Below are 22,445 nucleotides of genomic sequence, written 5' to 3'. Positions count from 1 at the left end.
TTGTTTTTCCACCGAATTGCAGAAGAGAAGTTTGAGAAATCATTTATAACAAGTTCATATCCGTCAACTTAGTTGATCCTAACTAAGCCACAGTCCGAGATATTCTTAAGTACAACAGGTATGAGACAATGCCCTCACATTGATCCGTTTATGGTACTCTCTACACCGAGGACAAGGATAATTAATGAACCTTGTGCTTCAACTTAGATCCCAAGCTTCACTTAACATCACTTTCACCAAAATCAAATGCCAAATACAGCAGTGTTCCTCTTTTCAGGACCACAAAAAACTTTTGACCTTAGCTGTATAAGCCTACAAAGCAATCACATTTCGAAAAAAAAAAAGACCCCAGAGCATGACATTTTTGACTCCACTCTTTTAACTTCTCACCCACTCTAACCCATCACAACAATTAACACTCATCAATGTTTTATTCTTTTTCTGATATACCCTTTCACCACTGTGATCCAATAACGGAAATTGCAATCGATTATTTAATTAATTTCACTACTTGAGTATGTGTGTGTGTTTTCCTTCAGGCTAAAACTTTTTTTTTTTTTCACGTGAATAATGTCTAGGCGCACAAGGGCCATCCCTGAAAGGTGCCTCCATTTATAACTTGTCAATGGATGATGCAACACATTGAGTAAAATATTAATGCAGATAATATTTTAAAGGGTGAGACACTTTACATGGACTTTTTCATGCGCGAACCAAAATTCAACAGCTGACAAGATTCTGCAACGGACAAATTCTTCATCAAGAAACAAAGGCATGGGATTAATTGCAAGAATGAGTTTCAAATATTATAATGCTTAAATCTGAGGAACCTGTCAACATCCTCAATGAGCTAGCTTGTGCTAAAAGTCCTTGCCAATCCATTTTCTTCAAGCGAGCCACACCAGAAACCTTGACTTCTGTAGCATGGTTTAGTAGTGTAGTATTCTCCATCTGTTCCATGCTGTTTTTTTTTTTCCCTTTTACTTTGGTTTCAACGTTAGATTTGCTCACAAGCTCACAGTTGCTTGGAGAAGTTCAATTTCATTCGTGGGGATGCCAAGGTTGCTAAATTCAACTTTCTTATGGGACAAGTAGCTAACAACTTTCGCAGCCTTCAATGTATGTCACTTCTGTTCATCCAAGTTGTTGTTTAAGCAACATTTTTTGAATGTAAATTTGCACCAATAGGATGTGACTTGTAAGTAACCTCTTCTCTTTTCTTCTCTTCTATCCCGTTAAAGATATAGAATATAATAATTAAAAAATTGCTTTCACTCAAGTCTCACAAATTTACCTCAATGCTAGGAAATAGGGAGACTATTACTTTTAACTTGTTTTAGTGCCACCAAAAGGTGACTGTTGCTGTCATGTATTTTATTTGTGCAGTACATTATCAATCAACTCGTTCCTTTTATTTAATCTATCAGTTTCATTAAGCACATGCCAAATATTTCTAACACAATCATCATCAACAGGGACACATTTTAATGAAGTTAGAACCAAGATTTTACTAAAAACTACTGAAAGCTAGCACCTTTGTGCCAATCCTAGTTTGTACTAGGAGCCATATTTATGCTTGATAAAGGGTCTTCCTAATGCATGAGTAAAACAACGGTGTGATCCAGAGGAGTGCAGAGAGAAAGAGGAACTGGGTTTCCACTTTTCACATCCGAAAGTAAAACAACGATTGGTGGCTGTACCCCACCTGAAATTTTGGGATACCTGCGCGCATACCTGAACCAGTTTTGAATTTTAGCGTGTACATTTTTTCTGCTAAAATAACACCAGTGACAGATGAGTGATGAGGTTTTAGAATTGAGAGAGGTGTGTTAGTGTTAAAGCTTTTAGTATTGTTTGTTAGTGAGAGCATCATAATTTTGATTTTATGGTAGAAGTAGTACCAATTTTATTGCTTGAAGTAGATGGTTACAAGTGCGAAGTTTTATAACATTGGAAGTGGTTGGAGGGTTCAATAGGGCCAGAAACAGAAGGTTTGATCCTCAACATGGAAGCCAAAATTACAAGGGTTTTCAGGAGGATGATCATAGCAGGGTTCTTCAACCTTCGGTAAGCAAGGTAGTGTCAAAAGGGTTTCACTGAGGTTATCCTCTTCATCTTGAGAAAAGTCTGAGTGGTCTGGTTCAAAAGCATGGGAGGAATCAGCAGGCTCCACGAATGAAGAGGGATGGTTCCCATCAGTGCAATGTGGGCTGTCCGAATCAAGCACATCACTTTTCGCTGAATTGGCATCTTCTTGCTTGCATGTTACCATAATAGGGAGTGACACTTTGGTCCCATTTTCAGATGTTGAATTTGAAATTAAATCCATAGGCTCTTTGTGGGGTGAATTGACAGCATCAGGAGATGACTTGTCGTCCGAATTCTCCTTCTCTTTATCTCTAAGAATCAATTTGCTCTCCAGAGAATTCACCTGTTAGTAACAAAATTGTGCCAATCCAATCATTAACCCATTAGTGGGATAAACATTGCACTTTATTAAAAGCAAGTAGCAGCATAAAGCACACAAAAGCTAAATGTGTGTGTGTGTGTTTTTTTTTTCTTATTTCTTTTACCTCTGCTTTTAACTTGTCATTCTCTTGAACAAGACTTTCATAGTCACCTTTGAGTCTGTCATAACTAGCTTTCAATGTGCCATAGTCTTTTTCTAGCTGCTTCGTCTTGAACCTTGCCCTTCGGTTTTGGAACCATATAGCCACTTGCCTTGGCTGCAACCCAAGCTCCTTCGCAAGTTGGACCTTCCTTTCAGGTTCAAGCTTGTTCTCCACCTCAAAGTTCCTTTCTAGGAACTGAACTTGTTCGCTTGTGAGTCTCCTTTTCTTACCCGGTTGATGGAAGCACCCCTCATAATCATCGTCACAGTTCTCTTCCTTCTCCAACGCTTGAAAAAACGGCCTATCCGTCACCCTGCCCCCACTAACATTCTCAAAATCAACCATAGATTTTGAACCTGAAACCAATCACCAAACACAAACAACAACAACAAAAACAGTGTTAAATTTCAATCATAAACAGCTTTCACACAAAAAGAAAAAAAAAAACTTGCAAACATCTTCAGAGAACAGCAGTCCTGAACCGAAAGAAACCAGCTTTCGAGTTTCCCACAAAATTAAAAACGCTAACGAGTTTGTTTATTTATTTTCTGCATATACATATAACAAAGGTTTTAAGCTGCGGTCATAATCCATGCAGAGTAATTCATCTGCAATTGGGGTTGTGCAGAAGTTGTGTTCTTGGACCGATTTGAAAAAGGTGGAGATGCGAAAATTGATGAGAAGGAAGAGATCACCTTGGAAGGAAGCAGGGTTAGAGGTGTGAGCCCAAAGAGACTCAAGGACTTCAGAGGAGCAAGGGAGCCTTTCGTTTTGGAGGAGAAGCGACATGGTTGAAGCAGCATGAAGCTTGCCACCCGCCATGGGAAGAGGAGTTTTTGAGGTTTTGAGAAGTTTTTGTGAGATTAAAGGGTGGTGGTGATGGTGAAATTGATTTGAGTTGAAAGAAAAGCCATATGCAGTAAAAGAAAAGATGAGGGTGTGCAGTTTGATCTAGAATTTATGACGAAAGAAGCAGGTGATGAGGATGAGCATAATGTGGGAATTGTGGGAGTGAGGAGAGATCATAGCCATGGAAGCAGAATTAAGAAGGTGTCAGAGGTGAATAAATTGAAGTGCAGAAATGGTGGAGAGAGAGAGAGAGTTTGGAAAATTTTGGTTGTGTGAGAGTGAAAGAAATAAAGAGAGATTCTTCTCTGTGGTGGGGAACTTTGATGGGGTTATATTGGGAGCATTGCTCTGCTTCTGAGATTGGGGAAGCCTAGACAAAAACCTTTCCAACTTACCATTTTGCCCCTTCCCCATCCATCACTTTCTTATCTCTCTTTTCATTTTTTTTTTATTTCTAAAATTATCTTTTTTTAGACTGTTTTTAATTTCATCTTTCGAACAGTTTCAACACATCAACAATTTAATACTTGAAAAGATTAGTCGTACTGCTTTCGTTTTGAATGATTTTCATATGGATGTGTGATATTAAATTCTTTAAAAAAAACATAAACTTTTGGATTCTTCTAGTGCCACAATATTTTATTTCAAAATTAAATATGTGCAATAGATTTTCATATAGACGTGTGATAAAAATATCAATGGTGCATTCTTTTTAAATTATTAAAAAAAAGTATACTTTAGAAAAATTATTAAAATTAATAAATTGTGTCAGTTTTATATAATTTTATTGTGAAAAAAAAATCATATTATGATGACACGAACTTATTGCACAATATTTTTAATTTGATGTGTCAATATAATGTAATTTTAGTTTAATATATTAACTTTGGTAGAAGTTAGGATGTAAAGATATTTTAGAAGTGATAATGGTTTAAAAATAGTGGAATTCAATTATTTAATATTTGAAGTATAAATAGTTTTGTTATAAACGAGTTTTATTATTTTAAAACATACAATCTCTTTAGAAATCACTTTTTTAGAGTTTTTCCTAGGAGTTCTTGTTCTCTGTTCACCTAATTGAAGATCTGAAACCATATGAGTGATCCTAGCGATGAGCTCTTCAATCTGGATTAGCCAGTTTCTCCATTCGCGTAAATTAAGTTTTAACTATTTTTCCTTGGTCTTCTTCTAGTTTCTATTGCATGTGAGGTTTTTTTGCTTGTATGTATCCTTTTAATCTTCTATATAAGTCTATATTAATCAGTGATCATAACCGGTAGGTCCTAATCGTTCTTGTGTTGTTTCAATATGTAGATAGAGCATTTTATGTGGTTGAAGGTAGTTTGGTGTTCCAAAAGATGTTTGGACTATCTTTTACAAATAAGGGAACCTAGTCTGAGTTCTTGAAATTTTGTGTTCTTCATTGTAATCTGAATAATGTATGCTGGTAGTGAAAAATCTGATATGGTATGCTTTTTTGTTTGAATTTGTAATCATGTTGTTGATGATTAAAACTTTTGAATTGAATATGTGACTGAATGAAAAAGTTATAATACGAGAAATTGGTCAAATTGGTACCAATTATAAAATGTTTTTACAATTAGTTAAGCTGAGAAAGGAATGAGAAATACCAATTTGAGTAATTGCAAGCTAGACTATTCAATTCATGTTGGTTGCTATCATGGTGCTGGGCTGCACTACTATGACATTGGACACCAATCTTGGAAATCTAAAATAGAAGCCATTGCATGTGTGGCGTCAGGTGCCACCCTCTCACCATTGGGCACCAATTTTATTGTCAAACTGGCGTCGGAAGCGAAAATCTAAAATAGAAGTCATTGCATGTGTGGCGTCAGGTGCCACCCTCTCACCATTGGACACCAATTTTATTGTCAAACTGACGTCGGGCGCGAAAATCTAAAATAGAAGCCACTGCATGTGTGGCGTCAGGTGCCACCCTCTCACCATTGGACACCAATTTTATTGTCAAACTGACGTCGGGCGCGAAAATCTAAAATAGAAGCCACTGCATGTGTGACGTTAGGTACCACCCTCTCACCATTGGACACCAATTTTACTGTCAAACTGGCGTTGGGCACCTCCTTTCCAGTGCTGGGCGCCATCCTGTTTTTCAAAATTAAATGCACAATATATTTTTTATATATATGTGTGATATAAATATCATAATGGTGCATTTTTCTTAAATAATTAAAATAAGTAGATTTAAAAAAATTATTAAAATAAATAAATTGTGTCAGTTTGGTATAATTTGATTGTGAAAAAAAAAATCATATTAGGATGACACAACGAACAATATTTTTAATTAATGTGAGAATGTGTAGTGATTTTAATTCAATACATTAATTGTGGTAGAAGTTAGGATTTAAAATCCTAGAAGATGACATTTTAAAAAGAAAATGTATTAGAATAATAACTTTTTTATGTCATACAGTTTTTATTGCAAAGTTATTTTCCTTTTAAGTAGAAATAAGCTAAGAAAAGTTCAGATTTGTCTAAGTGACCTGTTTTGATAATTTTGTTGTTTGAGTTTTTAAACCTGTGTATAAGTTTGAACAAATTTCTCTTAAATATTTATCTTATATTAAAACTTTGAATATGCTGTCCATGAAGACATTCTTAAACATGTTAAGTAGTCTTTTTTAATTTAACTAATTTTTATAAAATACATTTCTCTTAATTTTAAATAAGATAGGAGTAGCTTATATATATATATATAATTCAAGTTAAAAATTATAATGTTTTAGTTGTTATAATCTTTGTAACAATGTATAAAGAAATTCTTCCTTTATTATACATATTTTACAATGTTATTTTATCTTTAATTTTATTTAATATTAAAAAATATATATAAAGGGCAAAATATTTAGTATTCCTATTTTACTCTTGATTATGTTTTAAAATTAAAAAAAATATATAACCCTAAGAAAGGTAAGTAAATTGGTGTAATTTTTTTTTTTTCCATTCACTGAACATACTTAACAAATAATGAAATGAAAGGATATAACTTACAAAGGGTGAATTCCCAAAATATAAGAAAAGAAAAAGTCTATAAAATTATCTTCAATAAAAATACTTTTCTTCAAAATGTAGTTAAAATGTTTCTCTAAATAATTTTGGAGTAATTTCGTATATTTTATTGCAGGAAATAAATCAATTTAATTTAATTAGTGTTTTTTTATGCCCTAGATTTACTATATCTTTGATAAGCCTTCAATGTACCTTTAATCTAGCTTCAGTGAAGTCATGGATACATAAATCCCTAACCTCGACGGAATTCCCGCAAGTTTCTGAATGTGTTTTTCAGCCTTTGTTTTAAATTTTATTCTTCTTTTTAGACTATAAATGCACACACATTTATGAAATAGTCAATATTTATGACCTAAAGAAAAATCCTAAGGTCCCTTGAATAAAGAAAATGTTATGTAATCACAAAAATTGAAATGAACAATTATGATGTGAACAAAGAGAACCACTAACTAATGTCCTTAAACATCTTTGACAAAATAATTATAGATTGTAGGTGAAAGATACGGTAAGTATATGAAATTGGACATGTTGATCATGATTCTACAAGTTGATTAATAAGATTAATAAGAGATTAATCAACTTAAACAGTGAATAGCAACAATTGAGAAGTGATTGTTCATTAATGTGTGCATGACAATGAAAAAATATAATGAACAACCACATCATTCTCTTGCTGGTTATAATGATTATTAGTGTATTAAAATGTTTTTCTAAACACAACTCACATGAAATTTTTATTGGTTGCATGAATTTTTTTTTTACTTTATTATATGATTGTAGTATTATGTTTGTATTTTTATATTTTATTTTGTTAAACTTAGATAATATTTTTTAATATTAGTTTTAATGACAGTCAATTATATTATAAATTTATTGAAATTTTCAATTTATCATTGTAGTAGATATTGTTTGTTTGATGATGACTTTAAATGTATGTCCAAGAGAAATGTTAATTTTATTAAACTGCAAAAAAAAAAAAAACCATTTTGTAACACACGTTATCCACAGATTATTTCATAAGTAACTGCATACAAACAAATATATACATAATTATATACACATTTATTCATAAATAATTACAGAAAAACAAGTCTATATATAATTACATACATATAAATTCATAAATAATTATGTGCGAAGTATTTATCAACAAATATCATCATATGAATTTATTTATAGAATCTACAAGTAACAACCTATACCCAATTTAATACAATTTCTATAATAGGTAACAACTTGTGACATTTTTCTTAATCTACCTTGTGCAATCTCCTTACAGAATATAATCTTGAAAAGGATAAATATAATACAAAAACATGAAAAAAATTATAGAATTTATAACTTTTATTATAATAAAAAATAGTTATTTTGCACATATTTGTAATATTTTTCAAAAGAAACATTTTCGTTCTCCATTTAATTTAAATTGTATTACCTAAATTTAAATGAGTTGAATCTTAAAACTATTTTTATATTATTACATGTGACTAAAATATTATTTTTAAATTAAAGAACTAAAAGTATCATTCATAAATTTATAAAAATAAAAATTAATTTAAAAATTTGAAAGATTAAAATATTGTTTAAAGTTAAGAAGAAGAAAAACTTGTCCAGGAACTCAAACTATTGTTGTATTATTAAATTTCACATAACAATGGTTGACATATTCTCCTTACTAAATAATTCAACTAACAAGATATAATTTAAGGACTATTATTTTTTTACAAATTTGGTAAGTATGTAATAGTTCTCAAAACATAATTAAATTATATAAATATAATAGTGTTATTATTGTACATGTAATTAGAAATTACAATTTGGGTACAAAACGGATACTTCTAATTTATCACCCATTTCATAACAAAAGATTTTACTCTTTTCTGTCAAATATTTATTTAAAAAATATTTAAAAATTTTAAAAAATTGACAAATATTTATAAATACTTGTAAATATTTTAAAAAAATATTTTTAAAATAAAATAAAATTTAAAAAAATATATATAAATATAATATAAATTAAATTTTAAATTTAATTAATTTTAATATAACAAAATATAAATTAATTTTAATTTTAATTAAATTTAAATTAATCCACTTGTATTATAAAACGATATTCAACCCGTTTATAAATAAATATTAACTATCCATCTAAAATTTTATCTCTGAATACCTAAAAATTCAAATATTTTATTCTATATACTTTATAATTTATTTTAAACCTTTTACCTAAAGTTTCACTCATCTCTGATGAATTTAAATGCTTTAAAGGACATGTACATTTTTTTTCTTTATAAATTAAGTTGCAGTTAAGTGATAGAATGAAATATATTTTTGATGAACAATGAAATAAAACACTGGAAACAGTCTGACTTTGTTGATGCTTTTATTACAAATATGGAGTGAATTAATATTGGCATGTACGGCAATTAAAACATGTCATCTTAGAATCAATGATTTCCTGAAATACCGGAATATGGGTCCATTTGCTTTTCTTTAATCTATTATCTTTAAAACCTACAAATTTCACTAAGGATTTCAAAGAGTTAGGAGTCTCAAAAATGGACTATCTGTCCAGTAAAAATCAGTTCCACTGATTGTGTATTACTTCTAAGTTATTCCCAGATACATATATTTATGGATTTTTTTTATATATTATTATGAGTATTGTTGATATTCAGAACATCTGTTATTTTTATTTTTTTAAATTCTAAATAAAACAACTTTGAGAAAGTTCTTTTAAATATAAATTCAGATAAAAGAGTTAATTTTAAAGAATAATTTCAATGAAATTATATGATAAAATATTAGTATAATTAAATTTTATTTTTCTAGAAAAAATTAAATATATTGAGTCATAAAATATATGTTTTAAAAAAAGGTAATATTTCTAACTAAAAACTTTAATTTCTTTTAAATAAAAAATACATAAGTAAAATTAAATTTAAACAATTATTCAATAACTAGTACTTTTTTTTCTCAAGAATTTTATTTTAATCACCTTATTTTCTAAGAAAATTATCTAAATATAATTTTACTAACAATATTCATCTTTTCAATAAGTGGATATTAAAATATACATATCTATTATTCATAAGTATTTATTAGATATATTAGTTAAGATTCATTTTAGATTTTAATTACAAGTATTTCTTAACAAAAATTTGTTTGTATCTCTATATTCAACACACACTCTTCATTAGAACATATTATATATTATATATGTAATATTTCAAGTTTTTAATACAATCATATAATTATATTATTAGATATTATAGTATTTTAGTAAAAATGTTATTAGATAATTCCAATATTATAGAATTTTAGTTAGGATATTTGAATGAATTTAAATGAGAAATGATTATATTATGGGATTATAATATGTTTTAGTATTTTATTAAATTTTATTCATATATATATATATATATATATATATATATATATATATTTCCAGAAGACTCATTATCGACTTCAAAATTATTATTATTCAAAAACCTTTTTATTTAAATAATGACCTAAAACTAATTTTTCATCAAAAGATCTTTAAGATAAAGAGGAGATAATACAAACGAAACATGAATATAATTCACTTAAAACATTGATACCATATTTAATTTAAAATTTTAAAGCAATTAATTTATAAACATTCATCTTTATACGATTCTCGATTTTTTTATTATTATTTAACGTGAGATTTAGACTCACACATGTATTTCTAAATATGAAATTTGAATTAATAAGATATTTTGGTTGAAGTTTTGCATGTTTATTGAATCGGAGTATTTATTGTTTAGTTACTTGTGAAATTTGAGTTGAAGAAATAATTTGCAAGTTGGTGAAATTGTGGTGCTTAACATAATTGTGTTTCGAATGATGATTTTGAGTTAGTTAATGTTAAACATGAGTTGATCTATAAAGTTTTTTGTTTGATTTGTGAAAACGTTTGGTGGTTATTGTCTTATTGTTGATGAATGAAATGTTGGGTTTCGCTAGATACTTGAAACTTGGTACGATAGGTTCAATTTGGATAATTCTTGATTTTTGTTTTAAATGGTACATAGAGCTTTGTATAATTGGCTTTGATATGGTTAATTTAGGCTATATTGATAAAAACTTGGAAGCAAGGTTTCCGTAGTTGATTCTTGTTATTTTGAGAATTTGAAAACTAAGTGAGCTTTTAAATTGTTACAAGACATAAAAGGATCGATTAGTCTTGAAATAGTTTTTGAAAATTTGTGAAAAGAGATGTGCATGAATATGCTTAGCAATTTTATCCAAAAAGTCAACATTACTCCAAGACTTGAATTTTCTCGGTAGATTGCATTTTACTTAATGAAAATTTTCTATTTCACTAGGAAGTTTGGACCAGAAAGTAATTGGAGAAATCTTTTTGTTAATTTTGATAATTTGATTCAACATTAGTTTAGTGAATTCAAAATTAGTTAAGCCTATTTCAGAATAACTAAAATTTTAGTAAAGCATGGTTAAAAATGTATTTTTAAATATTTAATTTAAAATATATTACTTTTATAAATAGATTTGATATTTATCTATGAAAAGAACTATTAAGATGAATTAAATTAATTCTTTTTAATCTTGTCTAGTAGAACACTTAAAATTTGTTAACGTGAAAGAGTATCTTAAAAATCTTCTCCGTAAAATAGAGATATGATCACAATATAATAAACAAACTTCATCCTGCACAAGCCAAATTTATTAAATTTTTTTATGACTTTTTCTATTTATTATTATTATTATTATTTAGTAACTAAAATTGACGTGGATACAATATATTTTCTAAGACTGTTTTGGGGGTAAGGGAGACTTTTTGTCATTTTTTTAACCATGGGAAAGAGCAAAATTTGGAAGTGGGAATTTTCACTAATTTTCATGGAGAACTCCTTTAATAAGAATTAATGTATAATATGTTGGAAGTCCATGTCAATTAGAGATAATATAATTTTATAATATAAAGTGAGGTACAAATTTTATCTTACAGACTAATTTTTTTGGATTGAATTAAACTTAAAATTCACTTCTAATATAGTATCAGAGTTATTTTCTAAAAGAAGTCTATCCTAACAAGATTGATCCTAAACAGAAGATTTTTTGAAATGTGAATTTTTACTATTTTTTTTGGAGTCACTCTAGGAACGCATTATAAAACTTATACATTAATCTCAAATTACAGCATAAAAAAAATCCTGTTCTATCTAGATGTTTGGTTCTTCTTTTAAGGATTTCTTTTTGTTTTTTACAGCACGTGCCACGTTAACTTTCAAAAAATAAAAACAAAAAAAAAATGAATGGGGATAAATACATGCATGCAGAGGATTGGACTATGCAGAATATTTCTACAAATTAGTGTACATATAAACTAATTTTAATTTTGAAAAATTATATTATTTTTATTTTCTGAGTGAGTTTGGATTAGCAATTTGTGATTTTATCTTTCTCTGTCTTGTTTCTATTTTATTTGTTGTGAAACCTTCAATGGAAGACTAAATATTGGACATCAAATTACTAACAATTATTCTAAATGTATAACCACAGTTCTTTAACTGAGACCTTCACTTAAAAAAAAAAACCACATGTGTAAACATATTATTTTTATTATATACACGTGATTTGGGTCTTTGGTTGCAAGAATCCGAAGTTCTGAACACAGTGGCTGTGGTTTTGTTTGGATGAAAGATGAAGAGTTTGAATTTTGTTGTTAAAAAAAGAAATAAAAAAAAAGAAGAAAATGAAAGAAGATAGAGAGAGAAGGGAAAAAGACAAGAAGAAGGTGTCCGAAGAGTCGCTATCAGAGTGGCGCTCGGAATTTAGGGAAGGATCTCTCACTATCTACACCATACCCCTTCTTTTCACCTTATTATTCTTTTTTATTATTTCTTATTTATAAATGATAGGAAAAAAGCTGTGTAGTATTGTCATAACAAAATTATATCATATTTTACCAAGGATTTGGTTTCAGTATTTCTTTAAAATACATTTATATTCATTATAAGGTTAAGAAAGTACACGTGTGATGTAAAATGGGGAGTAAAATGGGGAGGAGAGATATGTGAATAATAGTTGTGAAACTTAAAATCAAAGGATTTATGTCATTCAACATTTAAAATTAAGAGTCAATCATATTCTTATATTGTTATGTAAATAAATAAAAAAACAATAAATACAAATATTAAAATAAAAGTAAAAATATTTAAATTTTAAAGTATTAATAATACATTACTTAAATATAATCACATGATCACATAAATATTGTTATAAGAGGAAAAATACATTAGAATTGGAAATGTGAGTTAAATTTTATAAAAATAATTAAAAATAACAATAAAAAGTGTATATCAAAAGAAAAAAGAAAGGTTATAAAATAAGAGATTAAGAGAATCATATATATATACTAACGCAAACAGAGACATTGTGTGTTCACAATTTTTAATTTTTACATAAATTTGAATTAAGTTCAATAATATTTACTTTCGGAATATATGAAATAACTGTTAGAATAAAAAAAGATTTTTAGAATAATGGTTAAATGTAAATTATTTATAAAATAATTGATTTTTAAAATAATAAGTAAAATTGGAAAAACAAAATATGTAAAAAAAAGAGATTTTTAAAATAATTGTTAAAAACAAAAAAGATATTTAAAATAACGATTAAAAATAAACAATTTTTAAAATAATAATTAAGAATAAAACTGAAAAAATGAAATATAAATCTAAAAAAAATCTTCTTTATGACAAAATGTGAATATTTTAGTAATTTAAATAGGAACGAAAATGAATATCAGAACGGATAAAGAATGGAAACGAAGAGAAGATAAATATTTACATATTCATCCACGTTTCGATATCCAATTAAAAAAGATATTATACATACATAATTTTTTATTATGTCAATTAAAAAAAATATACTCGAAACATCTTCAGACAATACCCACGATCATGTTTATTTGTCGTCCTAACATTTTTTTTAAGATAAGTTAAAAGTAAATTGTGTTAAATTTTAACAGGTCTAGGTCTATTCTTTATTTTAAAAATTGAGTTAATACATTCATCTATTATAAAGCATTGCAATTAAAATTTGAAGATATAAATTATCTGAAATTATATTTTAAAATCTTAAATAAGACTTATGATTTCATATTTTATCATGGTTTGTTTTGAAAGTTTCTCTTCGTGAAAAATGATATGATTTTGGGTAAATTGTAATGGCATTCCTTAAAGAAAAATTTTCAATATTTTCTCTTATAATCTTTATAAAACCTTAAAAATAAGTCCTTCAACTATTTTAACAACATCAAACACACAAGAGATTATTTGTTTATTTAATTTATGGATAATTAATCATCAACCCATTATATCTTAAAATCCAATAAATCTTCAAACCAAAATAATCGTAAAGAAAAATTAATCCAACACATTTTATAATAATTAAATCTTTCTTAAAACTATTTTTTTTTCTTCTAAAAATGTTCTTAAAAATGTATATTTAAATTTGTTTGTCGAAATTTAATATTAAATATTTTTAAAAATACAAGTAAATTTGTTTACATGATTTATTTATTTCTTCAAAAGTATATTTTAAAAAAAAATCACTTTTATGAACGAATTAGTATTCTTGAAATCTTTTATCAAATAATTCATATTAAATCGGATTTTAATTGATTAAATTAGCTTAATAAATTATTTTTATCCAGTCCATAATAATATGAAATAAAATATATACACAATCCATATTCAATATGGCACCAAGATATATATATGATATTCTGTGTGGATGCTCATTTTTCTTCTCCATATCTAAAAAAAAATAAAAAAAATCACTGGTTTCTGTGCTTTCACAACTCAACACATATTAGGATATTTTTTTTCTTTATGAAACCTCTCTTTATGTTCTCTTGTATAGTTAAGTTACGAATGTCGCAATCCAATCCTTTATTTAAGTGTTTATTTTGCAAGATAAGAAAAACAACTTTCTTTTTTTATGATGAAGATTCAAGACTACAAAGCAAACCAACTTTGTGAAGGCTTTGTTCTAAAGTGTGGTGTTTGGTTTCTCATCTTTAAAGCTGATGCCGATTTCTTAGTTCTGCATGTCGACAAAATATGGTTATTTAATTTAAATTTAATAATATAAGTGCTAAAAAAATAAATGAAGAATAATTAACTAAAGGGCTGCATGGAAAGCTTGATCATTTTATCTTTGGATCTCATTGTTTATAACATTTTAAAATGAAAAACTTTATTCAAATAGAAGACCTTTCCTCTTTTTATTTTTTATTCAAATATATTTTATTACCAAAGGATATAATCATGTCATATGGAGATTGATCCAAGTGTAGATGAAAACTACTCAAATCTGTTTCAATTGATGGTGATGGATTTAATTGGTGGCGACTGATTACATGGCTTTCCCTTTTAAATTCGTTTAAATATGTAATTTTAGTCAAATAAAAGTTAAGTTACAAGAGTGATTTTGTTTATGGTTAGTTAATTATTATTATTATTATTATTATTATTATTATTATTATTATGTTTGTTTGTTTAAAATCTTGATTTGATATATATTTTAATGTTAGTTTATTTAATGTATTATAACTATAATATTAAAAGTATATTATTGCCCATTCCGCTATGTGAACAAAAGTACTTGATGTATATCAATGTTAAGAGAGCACATAATTAGTACGTATAAATATTCGCATATATTAAGCTTATATATGTTATAAAATAAAGGTAATAAGAGAGACAAAGGAGAGGAAGAATAGAGAATGAGAGAGTAGGGAGCAACTTCTGTTTTTATGTGTGTCTCATTACTGATAGGACGAGTCCTATTTATAGGTACAATATGGTAACCCAGAAAGGATATAAAATCAAATAGTAAATACAAAATATTACATCATAAAGAGTAATGAATAATATGATTATCAATCATATGAGTAATTGTATAAATCAATGGACGACCATTAATTCATAACACTCCCCCTTGGGTGTCCATTGATAAAAGAATGTGCCTCGTTAAAACCTTACTAGGAAAAACCCTTTGGGATAAAAACCTAGTGAAGGAAAAAGAGTACATCATTCTATATAATATTGTTCTTTGCATCTTCTAATTTCTCCCCCTCATGTAAACTTACATCATTAAGATGGCGGAGTCCAATCCTATGAACCAATTGCTCAAAAGTTCTCCTTGGCAAAGACTTTGTAAATAAATCTGCTAGATTTTCACATGAGCGAATCTTTTGGATCTCTACATCACCATTTCTTTGAAGATCATGAGTGAAAAAGAATTTTGGAAGAATATGTTTTGTTCTGTCTCCTTTAATATATCCTTCTTTCAATTGAGCAATGCATGCACTATTGTCTTCATATATCGTTGTTGGTTTCATTTTTCCCAAGGATAAACCACAAGTTTGTCGCACATGTTGAATTATAGACCTTAACCAAACACATTCACGACTTGCCTCATGTAATGCTAAAATTTCTGCATGATTTGACGATGTTGCTGTTATTGTTTGTTTCACAGATCGCCATGAAATCGCTGTGCCACCACATGTGAACAAATATCCTGTTTGTGATCGACCATTATGAGGATCTGATAAATAACCTGCATCTGCATAACCCATTAGATCTAATTTTGAATCATTTGGGTAAAACAAGCCCATATTCATAGTGCCTTTAAGGTAACGGAGTATTTGTTTTACTCCATTCCAATGTCTTCTTGTAGGTGAAGAACTATATCTTGCTAACAAATTTACAGCAAATGCTATATCGGGTCGAGTATAATTAGCAAGATACATTAGTGCTGCTATAGCACTAAGATATGGTACTTCAGGACCAAGTAGTTCTTCATCTTTTTCTTGAGGTCTAAAAGGGTCTTTATCAACATCTAATGACCTCACCACCATTGGAGTGCATAGTGAATGTGATTTGTCCATATAGAACTTTTTAAGCACTTTCGTTATATAAGCTTCTTGATGTACAAGAACACCTTTGTTTAAATACTCAATTTGTAATCCCAAACAAAACTTTGTCCTTCCAAGATCCTTCATCTCAAATTCTTTCTTTAAACAATCAATTGCCTTTGTGAGCTCATTAGGAGTTCCAACTATGTTTATGTCATCTACATAAACAGCAATTATGGCAAATTCATTCTCGGATCTTTTCATATAAATACAAGGACAAATAGGGTCATTTTTATACCCTTCCTTTAATAAGTACTCACTTAGACGGTTATACCACATACGTCCTGATTGTTTCAATCCATAAAGGGACTTATTCAATTTTATTGAATAATCCTTTTTAGAATTTGCTTTGTTGGGCACATTAAATCCTTCAGGGAGTTTCATATAAATATCATTTTCCAAAGAGCCATACAAATAGGCTGTAACAACATCCATGAGGTGCAAATTCAAACCTTCTTGTGCAACAAGGCTAATTAAATATCTAAATGTTGTTGCATCCAATACTGGAGAATATGTCTCCTCAAAATCAATACCAGGTCTTTGTGAAAAACCTTGAGCAACTAACCGTGCTTTGTATCTAACAATTTCACCATTCTCATTTCGTTTTTGTACAAAAACCCATCTGTACCCAATAGGTTTTACACCCTCAGGTGTGCGAACTACAGGTCCAAAAACCTTTCGTTTAGCAAGCGAATCTAATTCTGCTTGGATTGCATCTTTCCATTTTGGCCAATCATTTCTTTGCCGACAATCTTCAATTGTCATTGGTTCTTGATCATCATTGTCACTTATGACATCCTTTGCTACATTATATGCAAAAACCTCGTCAATATTGACTTTATTTCGATTCCATATTTTATGATTCATGACATAATTTATTGAGATCTCATCATTTTCAACAATTTCAGGTACCTGAGGTTCTTCTGGAACCGAATCATTGATTATGTCAAAAGAATCTTTTGGGACTTTTACCCCCTCGATTAGGCCATCTTGCCTTTTTTCCCTTTTTCTCACACGAGGATTTTTATCTTTGGAACCCAAAGGCCTACCACGCTTTAGGCGTGTTTGAGATTCATTTGCTATATTAGATTGTCCAACAGGAATATCAATTCTGATTGGAGTATTAGCAGCGGGTATATGCGACTTAGTTACCCTTTTTGTGTCAGTAAAAGCATCTGGTAATTGGTTGGCCAATTTTTGTAAATGAATTATCCGTTGAACTTCTAGTTCACACTCTTTTGTACGAGGATCAAGATGAGATAATGATAATTCATTCCAACCAATATCTTTTTCCAGTTTCTTTCTTTCTCCCCCTAACGTTGGAAAAATTGATTCATCAAAATGACTATCAGCAAATCGAGCTGTAAATAAGTCACCTGTTGATGGTTCAAGATATTTTATTATCGATGGAGAATCATATCCAACATATATTCCCAAACGTCTTTGAGGACCCATCATAGTCCTTTTTGGTGGGGAAATTGGGACATATACAGCACACCCAAAAATTCTTAAATGAGAAATATTTGGTTGTTGACCAAAAACCAACTGTAAAGGAGAGTATTTGTGATAACTTGTTGGTCTGATGCGAATCAATACTGCAGCATGCAGAATTGCATATCCCCAAGTAGTCATTGGAAGATTAGCTTTCATAAGTAAAGGTCGTGCAATCAATTTTAGACGTTTTATCAATGATTCTGCAAGTCCATTTTGAGTATGAACATGTGCTACTGGATGTTCAACTTCAATTCCAATTGACATACAATACTCATTAAAAGCATGAGATGTAAATTCACCAGCATTATCAAGACGAATTTTCTTAATTGGATAATCTGGGAAGTGGGCTCTTAACTTGATCAATTGTGCTAATAACTTAGCAAATGCTTGATTTCGAGTTGATAGTAAACAAATATGTGACCATCTAGTGGACGCATCAATTAATACCATGAAATATCTAAATGATCCACATGGTGGGTGTATTGGACCACAAATATCACCTTGTATTCGTTCTAAAAATGAGATTGACTCATTTCTAATTTTTTCTGGTGATGGTCTTATTATCAATTTTCCCTGCGAACATGCAGTACATGAGAAATCATTGGACTGAAGAAGCTTTTGACTTTTAAGTGGATGTCCACATGAGTTTTCAGCTATTTTTCGCATCATGATATATCCAGGATGACCCAACCGATCATGCCAAACAAGAAATTCATTCTTATTTGTAAGCTTCTGGCTTACAATAACATGCGTCTCAATCGCATTAATATATGTGTAGTACAAGCCATAAGAGAAGGCTGATAATTTCTCCAATACACATTTTTTATTTGACTCAATTTGAGTGATATAAAGATATTCAACATCTCCTTCATTATTTGTCTCAATATGATATCCATTTAGACGAATATCCTTGAAACTTAATAAGTTTCTATTGGACTTAGGAGAATAAAATGCATTTTTAATATGCAATCTTGTACCTCTTGGCAGAAGTACTGTAGCTCTTCCAGAGCCTTCAATTATATTTGTAGTACCAGAAATAGTACTAACATTGACTTCTCGCATTACCAAAGTAGAGAAAAATTTATTACTCTTGAGAATTGTATGAGTTGTTGCACTATCAGCAAGGCACAGATCCTCATCATTGGTGTTAATGCCAATATTCATTCTTCATATAAACATAAATATCAATATTAGAGATTACTTTGTAAGAGGAGAGAAAGAAAAAAAAAATAAAATAGAGGATTTTATTCATAAAAACATAAAAACTTGTACATATAAAAGAAACATGAATTAAATATAAAACATTGTCTTAAAAATTAATCATAAAATAAAACTATTTTCTAACACTCCCATCACCAATAAGGTGATCAATGCTTCCATCGGGTTTAGAAAAGAAATCACCAATATCAAGATGAGTAGTATCCATATGACCATAATCAGAATCACCATCTTCATAAGCAAAGTGTGTTTCTACATTCTTCTTTTTAAGTGATTCTTGGTAGAGTTCAACAAGATGCTTTGGTGTATAACAGGCACGGGTCCAATGACCTTTACTACCACAACGGTAACATATATTTTCAGCCTTTTTGCCATTATTTTCACCCCTTTCTTTTTCCTTTTTCGCATTCTTGTTCCACTTCTGTTGATGAAGTTTCTCTTTGAAAATTTCCTTTATAACCATGTCCACGACCATGATTAATAGCACGACCACGACCACGACCATGGCTACGACCACGGCCAAAATTACGACCACGATTATTATTATGGTCTTGACCTCGTCCATGATTATATGGATCAGATGTTGCTGCATTCACTTCTGGGAATGGAGCAGAACCAGTTGGTCGGGCCTCATGATTTTTCATCAAGAGCTCATTATTTTGTTCAGCCACAAGAAGGCATGAAATCAATTCATAATATTGATTGCTCCATTCACTTCTGGGAATGGAGCAGATTAGGCGGATCTCATGATTTTTCATCAAAAGCTTTATTGCTTTGTCCAGCCAGCCATGCATAGGCATGAAATAAATTCACAATATTTGTGAAGTCTCTTTTCACAATATTTTTGTTATGAGCAAATTAGTTGCTTTATTTCTTTATTTAATGGTATCCCAATATCCATTGCATCTAAATATATTTCAACATTTAAAATCCAATATAAGGAATTCTTCCTTACAATATCAAGGGTCACAAATCCAAATTTTGCAACGTTTCGCGTGTTTAAAACTAACACATAAAATAATAATATTAATAATAATCATCATCATCAAAATAATAATATTAATAATAATCATCGTCATAATAAAAATATTATGACAGAGAATTTTGCAACGTTTCGCGTGTTTAAAACTAGCACATAAAATATTAATATAATCAAATTTCATGTATGAAATTATTAAAATCAAATAATAATAATAATAATAATATGACAGAGAAAAATAAATCAAACAATTATCATTACACAAAAAAAGAAAATGAGATAAAGTTTGTGAATGAGAAAAAGATTAGAAAGAACCTCGGTTAAGGAATATAGAGCGTTGTTCTTAGGGAGAAAAAAAAAAAATATGCCTTCACGCTCAGTTGGATAACCCTCGTGCTGATAACGTGTTATAAAATAAAGGTAATAAGAGAGACAAAGGAGAGGAAGAATAGAGAATGAGAGAGTAGGGAGCAACTTCTGTTTTTATGTGTGTCTCATTACTGATAGGACGAGTCCTATTTATAGGTACAATATGGTAACCCAGAAAGGATATAAAATCAAATAGTAAATACAAAATATTACATCATAAAGAGTAATGAATAATATGATTATCAATCATATGAGTAATTGTATAAATCAATGGACGACCATTAATTCATAACAATATAAGATATATTTTTACATTTAATTCATTCTTGTTTTCTCATATGTGAAATTCTTCTCTTTCTTTTTTTTTTAAGTTTTTTTTTCTATTTTTCGTTTCTTTTACCAATTTATCCTCATCTCTTTTAAAAGTCCATTATTCTTTACAACAACTACAAAACCAATAATCATTCTTTGTAGAGATAATTTTTCAATCAGAATTTTGAAGTGTCAAGACCAATTTTAGAAGAAGGGGAAAAATTATTAGATAACAAGTTTAAATAAGATCTTTATTTTGAGAAGATGATTGTGCAGAATAATTATTTGCATGTTACATTCAAAATTCTCATTTTGTATCTTGTCTGAAGTTTTCGGATTGTATTTGATCTTCTTTAATAACATGTAAAGTTGAAGAACATCAATTGTATATGCGTATAATGTTCTCTATGTTGAAACGGGAGAAAGAGAGTTGCATTTGTATATGATATTCTCTAATTGCATTCAGAATTGAAGAATACAACATCTATTGGTCTCCAATAGTATGTAGAATCTAGGGTAGGCAGAAAATCCAATTTTCATGATCTAATCCATTTTTTCTTATATTCAATTTATTTAATATTCATTTTATTAAAAATCCAATCGATTTAAAATTCATTTTATTGAATCTGGATTTCAATTTGATGTATAATACTTTTTATATTTTAAGGATTGGATATCCATTCTCTAAATCTAGATTTTCAAAATGGATAATCCAAAATATCCTATCCAAATTTTTAATATATATTTTTAGTTGGGTTAGGCTAAAGGTCAAGACGGACTAGCCCAAATTTGGTCGTATTCGACTAGGTCGGCGTGGCCCTATACGAAATTTGGTCATATTCGACCAAATTTAGTCAAGTCGGTCCCAATCGAAATTTGGCCTAGTCGGTCCTAAATAAGATTTGGAAGTATTTGGTCGAGTTGACCCTGACCCAAATTTGACTGCATTGGGCTAAGTCAACCCAAACAAAATTTGATTGAACCTGGCCGAGACGGTCGCGACCAAAATTTGGCAAAGTCTGCTTTGGTCAAATTTTGGTCGTATTTGGTAAAATCAGCCTTGACCTAAATTCGGCCGAATCCAATCAAGTTGATTCCGACTAAAATTTTGCCGAGTCGACCCTAGCTCAAATTTGGTCACGTCGTCCCTGACCGAAATTCGTTTGAATTTGGCCGAGTCGACCTTAGCCAAAATTCGGCTGAGTCGACCCAGTCAAAATTCGGCCGAATTCAACCAAGTTGGGCTCGACTAAAATTCTGTCGGTCATGACCAAAAGTCAACCGAGTCCATCCCATGCTGAAATTTGGCCTAGTAGGTCCCCACAAAAAATCTGTCAAATTTGATGGTGTTAGTTCTATGGACACAAATTTTAAAAAAATCAATTTAAATTTATTTTATGAAAAATGGATTCTGGATTTTGAACTTGATCCAAATATTTGAATCTAGATTTAAAAAAAATTCAATATACTTTTGTTGGAAAAATGGATTTAGATCGAAAATCTGATCTAATTATTTGGATCCAAAATGGATGTGGAATGGATCATTAAAAATACAATCCATGATCACCCATAGTAGAATCTTAGTAAC

The 22,445-nt window shown here is 29.3% G+C and overlaps 1 pseudogene across 1 annotated transcript; it reads right to left on the bottom strand.

Moving 5' to 3' along the window:
* Positions 1 to 1,881: 1,881 nt before the first annotated feature.
* LOC114174000 lies at positions 1,882 to 3,784 on the bottom strand (annotated as a pseudogene). The gene is made up of 3 exons (XR_003602654.1): positions 3,308 to 3,784; positions 2,574 to 2,968; positions 1,882 to 2,431 (listed from the first exon to the last, which is right to left on the bottom strand). The product of XR_003602654.1 is annotated as a homeobox-leucine zipper protein HAT5-like (transcript).
* Positions 3,785 to 22,445: the final 18,661 nt, after the last annotated feature.

Source organism: Vigna unguiculata, chromosome 2 (genome assembly GCF_004118075.2).
Source record: "Vigna unguiculata cultivar IT97K-499-35 chromosome 2, ASM411807v1, whole genome shotgun sequence".
NCBI classification, from domain to species: domain Eukaryota; kingdom Viridiplantae; phylum Streptophyta; class Magnoliopsida; order Fabales; family Fabaceae; genus Vigna; species Vigna unguiculata.
This window is presented reverse-complemented; position numbering and strand designations above follow the sequence as displayed.